Here is a 13,890-nt window from a genome sequence, read left to right as displayed (position 1 = left end):
AAATTTTGTTCTAAAGTGGAAAATGTTGTGAGAGAGAGGTTTGGAAATCACGATGCATTCCTTCAAGGACTGTTTGGAAGAGTCGGGCAGGCTGGAGAACACCTAGGGAAGGGTTGGGGCAATTCCTCTAAGGAAATGTTAAGGGACTGGTTTTGTTTGAAGTGGAGAATTAATTGCAAGACTCTTGGAGGAAATACGCACTCTCTAAAAATGCTAGTAACCTGAGTTTCTTGAGAGCAAAGAATATGTTTCACCTAAGTTTGTAGCAGTTAACAATTGCAGAGATCCTACAAATATTTATTAAGTGGTTGTGATGTGGAATAAGATCCTGCTGAGCTCTGAGCATCCCCAGAAGGAAAAATTAAGACCTTCAGAGGACAATTACAGAGACGTTCATCATCAAAGGTGGAAAGATAAGAGCTTCCGAATGGGCCATATACGGCTTCAAATTTCATTTCAGGTGCCAACTAAACCGAATGCTCTGAAAGTGAAGTTCCTCTGGCCCTTGTTTCCTTATCTGGACAAAGGAGGCGATAATGCAAAACTCAAAGATGCTGGAGGGAGAGAGGCTATAAAGAATCTACATAAAGCATCTAGCACCTAGCAAGGTGCCTACCACACAGTAGGTGCTCAAAAAAACAGAACCTAGATTGTAGATGATAACTCACTAACAGTTATGCCACCCCCCTCTTCCCCATGGACTGGGCTGTTTCAAGAGGAGGCTGAATGGAGAATGAGTGATTTGCCAAGATGGCCTCCCCAACTCATCCGGTCAGGAGAGCCCACCCTCTCATGTGACAAGTACTTGGCAGCTTTGTCCATACTCCTTATCATCGCTCCATTCTCATCCCATATCAAGGATAACTGAAAGACCCCTTAGTCTCTGCAGAGAAACTTCTGGCCTTTATCCCTATCAAGTCTGGGTCCTTGCTGGAATCAGCCAGCCCCCTCTCCCCAACACACACACCATCCTCTAGGCAAGGAGGTCAGTGTCTTCACAAGTCACCACTACAGAATTCCCTCTGGTCCTGGGGCAAACAAAAAGGATGCCCATGTACATCTGTAGCATCTGGCAGATTTTATAACCTTGTCAGAGAAAAGGAGTGAAATCACATCTCCTTTCTGTAACAGTAACAGGTCATTTACATTTATCTACAATCCACACCACTAAAGGTTAAAAGCCAAAACTTTAAAAATTACTCAAAGAAATGGAAGTTGCCGCTGCTGTCAGCATTTCATCATGCGTCCCCTCACCTGCGTAGCCCACATTATGCTTTTACAAAGAGCTTCCCAAACCATTATCTTATTCGACCCTCAACTTAACTTGGGAGCCAGGGAGGTCATGCATCATTTGCCTTTCTTTTCATAAGAGAAAACAGATTCACAGAGGTGAAGTGAGCTGTCGGTTGTCAGTGGTCCCACGGTTTCCTGAGCCCGGACCTCCTCCCTAAACCAGGAGATAATAGGCACTGAAGCAGGAACGAACTTACTGTTGCTGTATTGAGACAGCAAGTCTGTTATGTATCAAGATCTCAGAAGCGGTTTCTTTTTTCCTTTATTGTTTCTAAGGCAGCTGAACTGCTTTTCAAGGAAGCATTTTGCCCAGTCTAGCTGTGTGTCCTGTTTGCTGTGGAGTATGGGGCCTGTTGGTTCAGCCATCCCCCACCCATTGTAGTCCTATCCCTTGATTTTTCCAGGCATTCTGCTAATGTCATGTGGAGAGTCACTGTGTCACCCAGCCCTTTATTCCACAGATAGGAAAACTGAGGTCTAGATGATTGGCCGTAGCAATGAGTTCATGGCAGGTTTTGAATGCCTAGACAGTGTTCTTTGTCTACCTTCATTCCCTGAACAGGCATTTCTGCTTAAGATGAGGATGTTTTGGTGCCCAAGACCAACGCTGACTAATAAGAGAAGTTGTTTTTCGATGATTGAAATCACCATTGAGCACTTGAAATGGGACTAGCATGTGCAGGAAGTACATTTTAAATTTCATTTAATTTAGATGAATTTAAATTTTAAAAGCTACATGTGTCTAGGTTGCTACCACATTGGCGGGTATAGCTCTAGATCAGTGGTTCTCAGCTTGAATGTACACTGCAACCACCCGGGGAACTTCAAAAATACTGAATCCTGGTTTCTTTGCTTTCGAGTGGTTTAGAGTAAGGCCTTGGCAATGGGATTTTTCAAATAACCTCGCTCCCCTCTGGTTAATTCTAAAATGTAGAAAAGTTCTTGAGACACTATAGTCTAAATTTTAAACCCTATGAGGGGCAGAGGCCATGTCGGCATATACATCACTGTAGCCAGGGGCAAGGAATTCAGTGAGAACTTGGCTATGTTCCCAAATCTTAGGGAAAAGGAAGGGTTAAAAGTGCCCTTATTAAATTGCTTAAAAGGACAGTGTGGGCTTCCCAGGTGGCGCAGTGGTTGAGAGTCCGCCCGCCGATGCAGGGGACACGGGTTCGTGCCCCGGTCCGGGAAGATCCCATATGCCGCAGAGCGGCTGGGCCTGTGAGCCATGGCCGCTGAGCCTGCGCGTCGGGAGCCTGTGCTCCGCAACAGGAGAGGCCACAACAGTGAGAGGCCCGCGTACCGCTAAAAAAAAAAAAAAAAATGTACAGTGTGATCAAACGAATGGAAATGGTCCTTCTTCCTGGCAGAGAGAGAGGATGAAGTAGGTCTCTTTGTGATAATGACTCTGGTAATGAATTATAAGTAAGGTATGCATTTTTTGAAAAATGCATTTGTAGCAGTAGATGTTTTGGCCAAGCAAGTGAACTCACGTCTGTAATTCACAATAGGATTAACCTGGGATTATAGAAAATCTAATTAAGTGAACCATATCATCTGAGAGCCACAAAAGACACTTAGCATTGCCTTTGAAAGTCCTGCCTGTCTGAGAGTGTTTGGCATATGCTTCAGAAAATGCTCTGCACACGTACAAGGCACTTGACTAGTTTGCTGTATCCCATTACTTTTCTTTTATGCTTAACTTTTTTCAAAAAAAAACTCTTACTTTTGATAACTGATGTTAGTGCATTTGAAAAGAAAGAATTGGGCTTCAAAGATTGGATTATTTGAAACCACAATGCGATCATTATGAAGCTATTGTTGGTGTCTGGTTTCTGAAAACAAGGAGGGGCAGGGACTCTCTGTGGGGTATGTAAAGATACAAAAAAAAGCCATTTAAAATACGGCAGAATTTAGTCTACTCCTAGCATGATAGCATAGTTTGGGGAGGTCCATTAGAAAGAGACCTCCAGAACAGCCCACCCACACTCGGGTAAAAATCAAGCTTCTGATAATTGGAAGCAGCTTGACTCTCCATTCCTCACTCCTGTTCAGCGGCTGATTAAACTGGACGGATGCACAGGGACCGCAGTGGATTGAGGTCACAGGCTGGCCTTCTCAGAATTCTAAAGGCTCTCGGAGGTGGTGATTGGAGGCACTCTCTCTCTCCTCGCCTTAGTAATTATTTCAAAAAACCACATCAAGCCCTTGTCAGTTATTAAGGCCACCCTGAGATAACTCCTCCTCTTATTGTTTATGCTTTAAAAAACAGACTTTGTGGTTCCCTGCAGGATGTCACATTCTAGCAAGAACATGTAGATTGCTTTTCCTCTTCCAGTTCTCCACTGATCATCTTTAAAGAGCTCCCAGGTCCTTATTTCTGAATGTCTGTTCCTTTCTTGAACCTGGACTGGCCGTTTCATAGAAATCGTTTGAAAAGGAGGACTGCTTTTAATCCAGGTTTTGAGGGGAAAGGGCAGGATAGATGTTATAAAAATTATCTTTCACTGTCGATACTTGTTCCTCCCCCTATATTTTCGCTCCATACAGTGAGGTCTTTAGGTTTTGTTCATGCTGTCTTTTATTTTGCAAGTTACTTATCATTTCTGTATCTCAGTTTTCCCATCTGTCTGTTGAAGAAGGATGAATAGTGGAAAATCTAAGCTAGGATTTCCCCCAGTTCTGAGATTCTAAGATTAATTAATGCAGCAAAATGTCCGAACTTGAAACAGAAATGCTGACATTGACAATACCTACTACTGGAAGAAGTTGGGAACTGGACTTACTCTGAGCTTTCCACTTGAGCATCAATCCATTGGCTTTACAAGCTTAATATGTTTAAAACCAAACTCATGTTTTTTATCCCCAAACCAGTGTCTTCTTCTTTTGAGGCCAGAAGTAGCACCACTGTCTTCTCACTCTCCCCAGACTGCAGTTGCATCCTCTATCCTCAATCTGTCCAGTTCCCAAGGCCCTTCACATCGCATGATTTCTAGAAAGGCCTTCTTTCCTCCATACAAGGCTTATTTTTCTAGTTCAGAACCATACTATCTCTCACCTGAACTATTGCAATGACTCCAGGAGTCTCCCTGGACTCATATGTTAGTATCATTGCATTTAGCAATCCCTATTATAAATATCGGTTTGTCTGTATCTCCTTAATGGACAGCCTCCTGGAGACCCTTGTGAGGCTTGCACCATACTGCATGTTGTATGTGTATTATATGCCATATTCATGCATCCAGGGCTTATAGTACATATTTATGTATTCTTGTTGAAGGAACAAAACTCCTAATTTATCGTCTTTATCACCTGCTGTGTGCCAGCCCATGTCAAGTACTACACGGAGTTCCCTTCATGCACCATCTTGTTTCATTTTAGAACTCCCCCGTTAAGACCGGTCCTGGTGTTCTTCACATCTTCAGTATTGCAGTGTGGAGACCTACAGAGGTTGAGTCACACAGGTAGTGAGTAGTAACTCTTGAGCTGTAATCCTCTAACCCCATCTGACTCCTGAGCCCATGCTCTCAACAATTTTGTCAGAACTGCCATTTCTCATGTTGGTTTATCCTGTATACCCCTGACAGCTCGGACTCCATCAATCTCCTGACCAGAGAACTTAATGGATTCCCACTGGCCATCAGGTAAAGTCCTGACTTCTAATGCTGGGTTTTAATACCTGTCACATTAGCAGGTCTTGCATTGCCCAGTCCCAGAGGGCCCCATTCACGTTATATCTGATGTAAGTGGGACTCCTGGAGTTGTGCATGGAGCAGCCCTGCCAGTGCAGCAGGATTCAGACCTTCTAAATGAATTTTCATCTCTCTCCATCCAGGGAAAGTTGCTGTGTCTCAGCCCAGCACAGACTCACAGGCTCCTTTAGACAGCTCCTTAACAGGCTGTTGCCAGTCTTCTATTTTATAGAAGGAGAAACTCAGTCCCAAAGGAAGAGTGTCTTTTCTAAGGTTATACAACTGTTTAGTGGCAGAACCTTTGCTACAACACAAGTGTCTTGACTTTTGTTCTACACCTCTCCCTATTGCCCAGTATTCCTTGGAAATTTAGAGAAGAAATAGGCATTTTCTACATCTGAACAAAGGATCTCCACAGCTATAGTACTTCACCCTTGACCAGGGGAAGAACCACCTAACTTTTCCTCTTGATTATTGTATTGATAGTTTACTAGGTTTGCTGTTTGATGATAAAAGAAAGCACTCAAGTTAGCTCATGTACAAGGGGCTAATTGTCATCTGATGTATAGGGAGGGCAGTGCAAACAACCTCATAGAAATTCAGAAACAGAATATCAGTAGGGCTGGGCCCTGTGGAGACAACAGCTGGAGGAAGTCCTTGATTGCCAAGATCTTCAGATAACAGGGCCATGTGCTCTGCCATTTACGTGGCTCAGGGACAGAGGCCATGTTTGTTTCTGTTTGGTTTCTAACTGACTTGCTCATACTTTGATTTCACTGAAACACTGGCCATAAGATGTCACTTTGTGGCTTTGTGGCTACTCCACCCCCCAGGTGCCTCATAACCTTCTGTTTCAGCTCCCTTACTAACTGGCAAATGGTCCTGTTTTCTTTCATTAAAGTTCCCCAGTGAATCTGATTCACCCAGGTTATCTTTTTTTTTTTTTTTTGCGGTACGCGGGCCTCTCACTGTTGTGGCCTCTCCCGTTGCGGAGCACAGGCTCCGGACGTGCAGGCTCAGCGGCCATGGCTCACGGGCCCAGCCGCTCCGCAGCATGTGGAATCCTTCCGGACCAGGGCATGAACCCGTGACCCCTGCATCGGCAGGCGGACTCTCAACCACTGCGCCACCAGGGAAGCCCCCCAGGTTATCATTTTGAACCAGGTTACACAGCTTGATAAAATCAGGGGTTGGTTTATGGTTTGGTTATCACTGGACTATATGTGGTTCAGTCATCCATGGCTCTGGGTGAGAGTGGAAACTCCAGATGTGGGAGATTGTTAATATAGGTATTTGCTTGGAAGGGGCTGGAGTAGGCAAGTACCAGAAGGCAGGAGTGATATGTTACAAATTCATCTGCAGAGATGTGGTCACTGATTCCTCTGTGTTCTTTTACCCAGTCCTGTTTGCACTTATCACATCATATGATCATTCATCTGCTTAGACAACTGTCTCACCATTGTTTGAGTAGAGTCTACAGATCAGAGAGGCACTGCAGCCTCCAGGGTCCAACCCAGGTCTGGCACTGTGAGAAGTTACTGCTGAATGAAGGAACCAGGAAATAAAGAAAGCTTTATAGATATTCACTGCTCTGAGACAAAGAGAGATTTACGTACAGGCCTTTGATACCACAAATGACGTTACATTATGTCGAGCATCTGTTTATCATTACCATTTTTGCCCTAATCTTCCCTCAGGTACTTTCACTCATGCAGAAGAAAAATGGAAAATAAGCTCTCTCTCTTTCCACACATTCATATAGGGTGTGTATTCATAGCCCGAGATGATACTGATGACAGTGTTATTAACTATGTGATGATATATTTTATTCATCTTAATGATTAACATTTTAAAATATTACAGTGAGAAAAAGACTACCTTAAGGATTGAGTAGAGCAAAAATAATAAGTTCTTCATATCACAGATTGTGTTTAGTCATCTTATCATTTGAAGATGATTTAATTACTTGAAAAGATTAATAAATAATCAGTGAATGATTCTATATGTTTGGGGTCTGGGGACTTAAGATGGATTTCTAGAATACTCTGTGGCCACAAAAGCCTAAGAATGGAAAGGCTGATTGTACATGCTCAAATGAACTTCACATCTAACAAAGATTTTTTTCAATGTCAAATACAATATGGAGTTTAGACCATCCTTGGAGATGGTCTGAACCATGTCCTTGTGTTGAAGATCAGGAACATGGACTCTGGTGTTTGGGAGCCAGGCAAAGCCGAAGCTTGGGTTTTGCAGTCACATGAATTTGAATTTGAATTGCAGCCTTGCCCGTGTTTCAGAGTGTATCCTTGAGTGATTTACTTCATCACTCACAACCTCGGTTTCCTGGTAGATTATATTGTGGGTGATATTTACATACAGTTGTGGTGAAAATACAGTTAAATGGTGTATATCAAGCCCTGAGTATACTGCCGAGTACTAGAAAAATCAAGCACCTCGTCAAGGATAATTTCAACTATCATTACCTAACTTTATATAGCCCATAAGTGATGGAACTAGGATTTGGACCCAGGCCTTCCCAATACCAGGCATGGTCTGATCTTTTCACTTCCAAAGCTGACACTCCTGTGGTTCTCTATTTCTCTAGAAGCAGAGAATGAAACTTACATGGAACAGTTTTAAACATTCCACTTGCCCTTAAAGCACGTCATGGTCATTGATAAGGAGCCCTCTTTGCCACCTACTTTTTTTTTTTTTTTGCGCTACGCGGGCCCCTCACTGTTGTGGCCTCTCCTGTTAGGAGCACAGGCTCCGGACGCGCAGGCTCAGCGGCCATGGCTCACGGGCCCAGCCGCTCCGCGGCATGTGGGATCTTCCCGGACCGGGGCACGAACCCGTGTGCCCTGCATCGGCAGGCGGACTCTCAACCACTGCGCCACCAGCTAAGGGAAGCCCTTAGCTACCTACTTTAACATTTGAATTTGGTATCAGAGAGTGGAGTAACATATACAATGCCTGCTTGGCAGTCTCTGCTGTGTATTCTGCACCTGAGCAGAAGTGACTTACCACAAGCTTATGCTTTGCTCCAAGCGTAGAAATCGGGGAAGAAATGTGATTCAGTAGTTCTTGTAATACTTCCTCTCTCCATTCTCTGTGATTTCCACAGACATGGCATAATTCCTGTGATTTGATTTGAAACTAGAGACCAGCTCAGTGCTGAATGATGAGATCTGAACGGGGAATAAAATATGCTTGAATTAATTTGCATAATGGAATCCGATTGGTCACAAAGCTGTGTTTGTTGCAGTGGGGACCAGAGCCCCTGAGCTCCTGACAAGAGGACACTGCACTTGCAGAATAAGGTTTTGAGTTGTGGTGGGCTCGGTAATATTCTTAATGTAATGATAACCTGTAATGATAACCTGTCTTTAACTGTAAATTAACTCCCTGGAAATGAAAAGAACAGGTCAGCCTGTCTGATCCTTCCAGCTCTGTGGGGGAGGAGAAAGCTAAAAAACCAAAGCCGTTTGATTTTTGCTAAGCGTTTTCGTCTTTTTTTCTCTACCCGATAACAATTTCCAGCACGAGTCCAAATATACTTAAACACCCGTATGTCATTTTCTTTAACGGAGACAAAAGCAAACACAGTGAGTTTTATGCTCAAGGCTCAGTAGCTTATGACGGGCTATCTGCTCTCAAGATAGAGGGGCGAGCCTTCCACTTAGAGCTGGTGGTTTTGCAAATTCATTTCCCTGTCACGTTATTACTCCTGTGACTTTCAACAACATTTATTTTTCCTTGCAAGCAATATCCTCCCATCATAAAATAAAGTCCTCCTGTATGTTTTAGTGGAACCTCAATGCTTAGACATTCTTGCATACTGCTAGAAAGTGCTTAAAAGGAAGGACTGTTCAAGAACTGCCTTGGGGGGTCTTTATTAAAACCAGTTAGAACACTGATATATTTCCTTAGTTGTTAACAACATGAAGGTCTTCTTAGGAAGGCGGTCTCCTGTTCATTTTCATGAGTGATTCCTGCAGACTCTGTACCACTGCATACATCAACCAGATCTCTAGATTTTAGAAGCATTTCCAAATAATAATAATCTTTCTGAACACATCTTTTTTAACCTATACATATAGAAATCCTGAAACAGGGTGTTTAAAAATAAAAAAGCAAAGACTTACTTTTGTATACTAGTGCTGTTCAAGGACCTGGTTGTACTGTGTTGTTGATGAACTGATATAATCACTTCCTGTTCCTCTTCACTTTGATCATTGCTATAAAATGCTTTCCTCTTTCTAGTTTGGTTTAATATTTTAGTTACAGTATTACCCCCCACCAGAGTGCCACCAAAACTTAAATTATTTTCATCGTTAGACTATTATGATATGTCTTATGATATGTGTCCATATTTGATCTTCAGCCTTCTCTTAGAGAGGCAGTATCACATGGGATTATAGGGGATAACAATGCAGGTCTTGGAACCAAGCATCCAGTGTTCATATCTCAGCTCCTCCACTTGCTGGCTGTGGAACTATGAGCAAGTTACTTAATCTTGCTATGCCTCAGACTACTTATCTGTAAAATGGGGATAACAATAATACTATTGTGCAGACTTATTGTGAAAATGTATGACTCAACTCATTGAAAGCACTGAGAAGAATGTTAGGCAGACAAGAACACTGGACAAATGTTTACTGTTATTAACATTTTCATCATAGTCATATTATGAGTATACACTAGGTTCTCATACTGGTTTACTGCATGTGGCATCTAGGTTACTGTTTTTATCACAGTGTCCATATCGTCTCCTTATGAATCTCAGAAACCAACAAGTGGTGATAGCTGGTATTGCTCACTGGTTAACGACACAGACTCTAGAGCCAAACGTCATGGGCTCAGATTCAGCACTACAATTTATCTGAAGCATAACTTTGCAGAAGTTGCTTAATCTATCCGGGCCTCAGTTTCCATCCTTTAAAATAAGAATATTCACAGTACCTATTCATAAGTTTGTTATAGAAATTAATGGATGAGTTACTATTTGTAAAGTTTTTAGAGCAATAGCTAGAAAAAGCTTTTGCTAAGTAAATTTTCACTCTGAAATTGAATTTAAAAATGTCTTAGGGCTTCCCTGGTGGCGCAGTGGTTGAGAGTCCGCCCGCCGATGCAGGGGACACGGGTTCGTGCCCCGGTCCGGGAAGATCCCACATGCCGCGGAGCGGCTGGGCCCATGAGCCATGGCCGCTGAGCCTGCACGTCCGGAGCCTGTGCTCCGCAACCGAAGAGGCCACAACAGTGAGAGGCCCGCGTACCGCAAAAAAAAAAAAAAAAAAAGTAAAAAAATGTCTTAAAATTCGTCTTAACATACCTGAGATTAACCATTAAAATAACTTTATATAGTACATACAGCCATATAAGCATTTATAAATAATGGTTTCAAGGAATTACTTTTAAAAGCAAGTTGATTTTGCTATTCTCTCCAACAGAAGAAAATAGATAATTTCACCTTTTTAACAAAGGGTGAAATTTATTGTTTATTGGTCATGTGGAAACTCTTAAATTCATTAGTATCACGCCAGAATTTTTCTTCTGTAAAGGAAAAAGAAAGTTGTCGTCTAGTTTCAACACATTTAGTGTCAGGAATAATTGTGCTTTATAGCAAAATGGCAGCCAGAAGAAAGAGGTACAGAAATATCAACTTGAATTAAACCCTTTCTTTCAAATACACTTCACAGTTTATATGCAAGGATAATTTGTCACCGTGTGAATGAACACTTACTAATTGGCATGGTGTAAAATGGGCAGAGATCTTGTTGCACCATATGCTTTTTTTCTTTTCTATTTCTTCTTCTTGAGATTCTCAGGTGGCAATATCAAGTTTGAACTTGAAGTATCGGGTTCAAATCATACATTCAGCTTTTACTGGTGTCCTGCTTTGAGCTCAGGCATTGGCCATCTACTTGTGAATAAGATATCATCCCAACCATTAAGAGGAAACCAGTATAGTAAGGAGATGGTGTATGAATCAGAAGTGCCCCCAAGCTATCTCACCCCAACTCCAAACAAGAACATGAACCCGGAAACCACTTGTAGAAAATGTCACCCAGTGGCTTCACTTTACAGGGAATGAGGCAGAGCCACCACTCTCGGAGCTGAGGGAGGTCCCACTACCAGCTAAGTGGCAGATTCTTAATCATATTTTTGGCTTTTTGACTTAAATGCAGGTATCTTCCTATGGCTTCACATTGCCTCAGTGTAGGATCAAACTCCTCCTGGTCCCTCCCTGTGCTCTTTCCATGCAGTCAGTTTGCCTTGTAAGAAACAGCATTTGATGTAGTATTGATATGCCTGAGTCTCAGGGTGAAGCTGTTAAGTGATGACACTGCCTTTTGAATCTTTCTCTCTCTTCCACACAGCCATTTGCATATCCCAGAGTCTGTCTACAACAAACACTAAACTCCCTATTCCCTGAAAAGAGACTTGCATAAAACATCATAAAATGGTCCTGAGGACAGTGATGGACGCCTGAAATGAATGCACATCTGTGGCCTCCCCAGATAATATTTTTGCCATATTACAAAGGAGCAGAAAGGCTTAGGTTGATGAAATCAAAGAGCCTCAGAAGAAAAGGGGTTCTGCCAGCAAATTAGAATGCCACCAGTTCCCTTATTTTTGAGACCTCTAAGGCCAGATGGCTGTGGTACCTCCATGTAACTATTATTCCTCAATTCCTCTCTTAGAGAAAGCACCTCACCCCTGTCTTCTGGGCATCTCCACCTGCAGGGCAAGAGCACTTCCTTCTGCTGAGTGAGGGCTGCATGCTTGGACTGTGATGCTCTAGAAAGAGAGGAAGAGATCCAGTGTGTGCCCAGTTCCCTCTCTGTCTTCAGCCCTGCATGTGTGTACCAATTCTTGTCATCCCTATTGTTCACATGAGACTGAGGGGGGCTAAGAGTGCCTGACTGACATGTTGAAGGCCACCCTGATTGAAATATGTAGAAGTGGTGTTCCAATTCACGTTTACCTGACCTCCAAATCTAGGTACATTCCACTCTGCCAAGATGCATTCTCTCTCTCTCCTATTCCCCTCCCCCCCATCTAACCACTTCATCCAAATCATATAGCAAAGAATTAGGTGATGGTTTTTATTCCTACAACACTCAAGAATCTCACCAATTTCACTGGTACAGTCACTATGGAGAACAGTATGGAAATTCCTTAAAAAACTAAAAATAGAGTTACCATATGATCCTGCAATCCCACTACTGGGCATATATCCCGAGAAAACCATAATTCGAAAAGATACATGCACCCCAATGTTCACTGCAGCACTATTTACAATAGCCAAGGCTTGGAAGCAACCTAAATGTCCATCAACAGAGGAATAAATAAAGAAGATGTAAGATATATATATATAAGAACCAGAGTGCTAGAGAGAGGACTGGAGTGACTGTAGGTGAGAAACCACAAGAGGCATGGAAAGGCATTAGCAGCTTATGTGTGTGTGTGTGTGTGTATATATATATATATATATATATATATATATATATATATATATATATATATATATATATATATATATATATATAATGGAATACTACTCGGCCATAAAAAAGAACAAAATAATGCCGTTTGCAGCAACATGCAGCAGCATGGATGGACCTAGAGATTATCATACTAAGTGAAGTAAGCCAGACAGAGAAAGAAAAACATCATATGATATTGCTTATATGTGGAATCTACAAAAAAATGCTACAAATGAACTTATTTATAAAACAGAAATAGACCCAGAGACACAGAAAACAAACTTAGAGTTAGCAAAGGGGAAATGGGGTGGGGGAGGTAAATTAGGAGTTCGGGATTAACATATACACGCTACTATATATAAAATATATAACCAGCAAGGACCTACTGTATAGCATAGGGAACGATAATCAATATTTTGTAATAGCCTATAAGGGAAAAGAATCTGAAAAAGGATATATATATATATATATATATATGTATATATATATAAACCTATATATACACACATATAACTGAATCATGTTGACATACACCTGAAACTAACACAACATTATAAATCAACTATACCTCTCAAAAAAAAAAGAATCTCACCAATTTCATTTAGACCCACTGGTGTTGAAATGAAGTGTCATCCTCCATGCCCAGCAACTTTCTGAGAGTCCCTCCTGTTGGGGATGGGGGTGGTAGTGAGGACAGTCTGGTTCTGGGAACTAGGGGTCTGACTTGTTTCTGAGAGGTGCTCCAAGGGGAGAGGATGACTGTCCAGAAGGAGGTGTAGGATCCTAAGATAGGAGAATGAGCTTTGGAAGTTCCTTAGGGGAGAATTAAGTTTCCAGCACCAGAAAAACAAAGTCCCGTGAAGAAGTCCAGAAACCTGAGGCAGGAGTTAAGGACCAGAGAGAAGAACCAGAGTGCTGGAGAGAGGACTGGAGTGACTGTAGGTGAGAAACCACAAGAGGCATGGAAAGGCGTTAGCAGCTCATCTTTACTATCGATGAGTAGCTGAGTCATGGCTGGGTGCCAGGAACAAGACCTTTGGACCAGCTGGTGGGGATTCTGTCTTATTTTGCTTTTCCTTGTTGCAGAGAGCTTATAAAGTATCCTTGGAAAGACTGTCAAGTTAAGGTAGGATCTTCAGGTTCTTGGGTGGACACTGGACCGGACAAGAGCAAATCTTGCTTACTGAATTGACACTATATTGATCCAGCAATGAGAATTTGACCCATTATTTCACTGACAGATGTTTTAGTGGCCATCAGTGACCATCGTAGGGTCTGCCCCGACCTCCCATATCTAGAAGGATTCATTGCTGGCTTCCTCCTTTCTTATACCGTCCAGTAAGCCGAACAGTCTTGGGACGTGCTATGCTTGTGACCAGCTCTGGGCTTTGGGGCATGCTGTTCCTTCTACCTGG

General features: G+C 42.3%; 1 protein-coding gene across 1 annotated transcript in view; it reads left to right on the top strand.

Moving 5' to 3' along the window:
• The window catches only part of CDH11 (cadherin 11), a 144,981-nt gene that overhangs the window by 83,138 nt on the left and 47,953 nt on the right, over positions 1 to 13,890 (top strand). The window lies entirely within an intron of this gene.

This window comes from Grampus griseus (assembly GCF_964374135.1).
Source record: "Grampus griseus genome assembly, chromosome: 19".
In the NCBI taxonomy this organism is placed as follows: Eukaryota; Metazoa; Chordata; class Mammalia; order Artiodactyla; family Delphinidae; genus Grampus; species Grampus griseus.
Note: the sequence above shows the minus strand (reverse complement) of the source record. Positions and strands in the feature narration are given on the sequence as shown.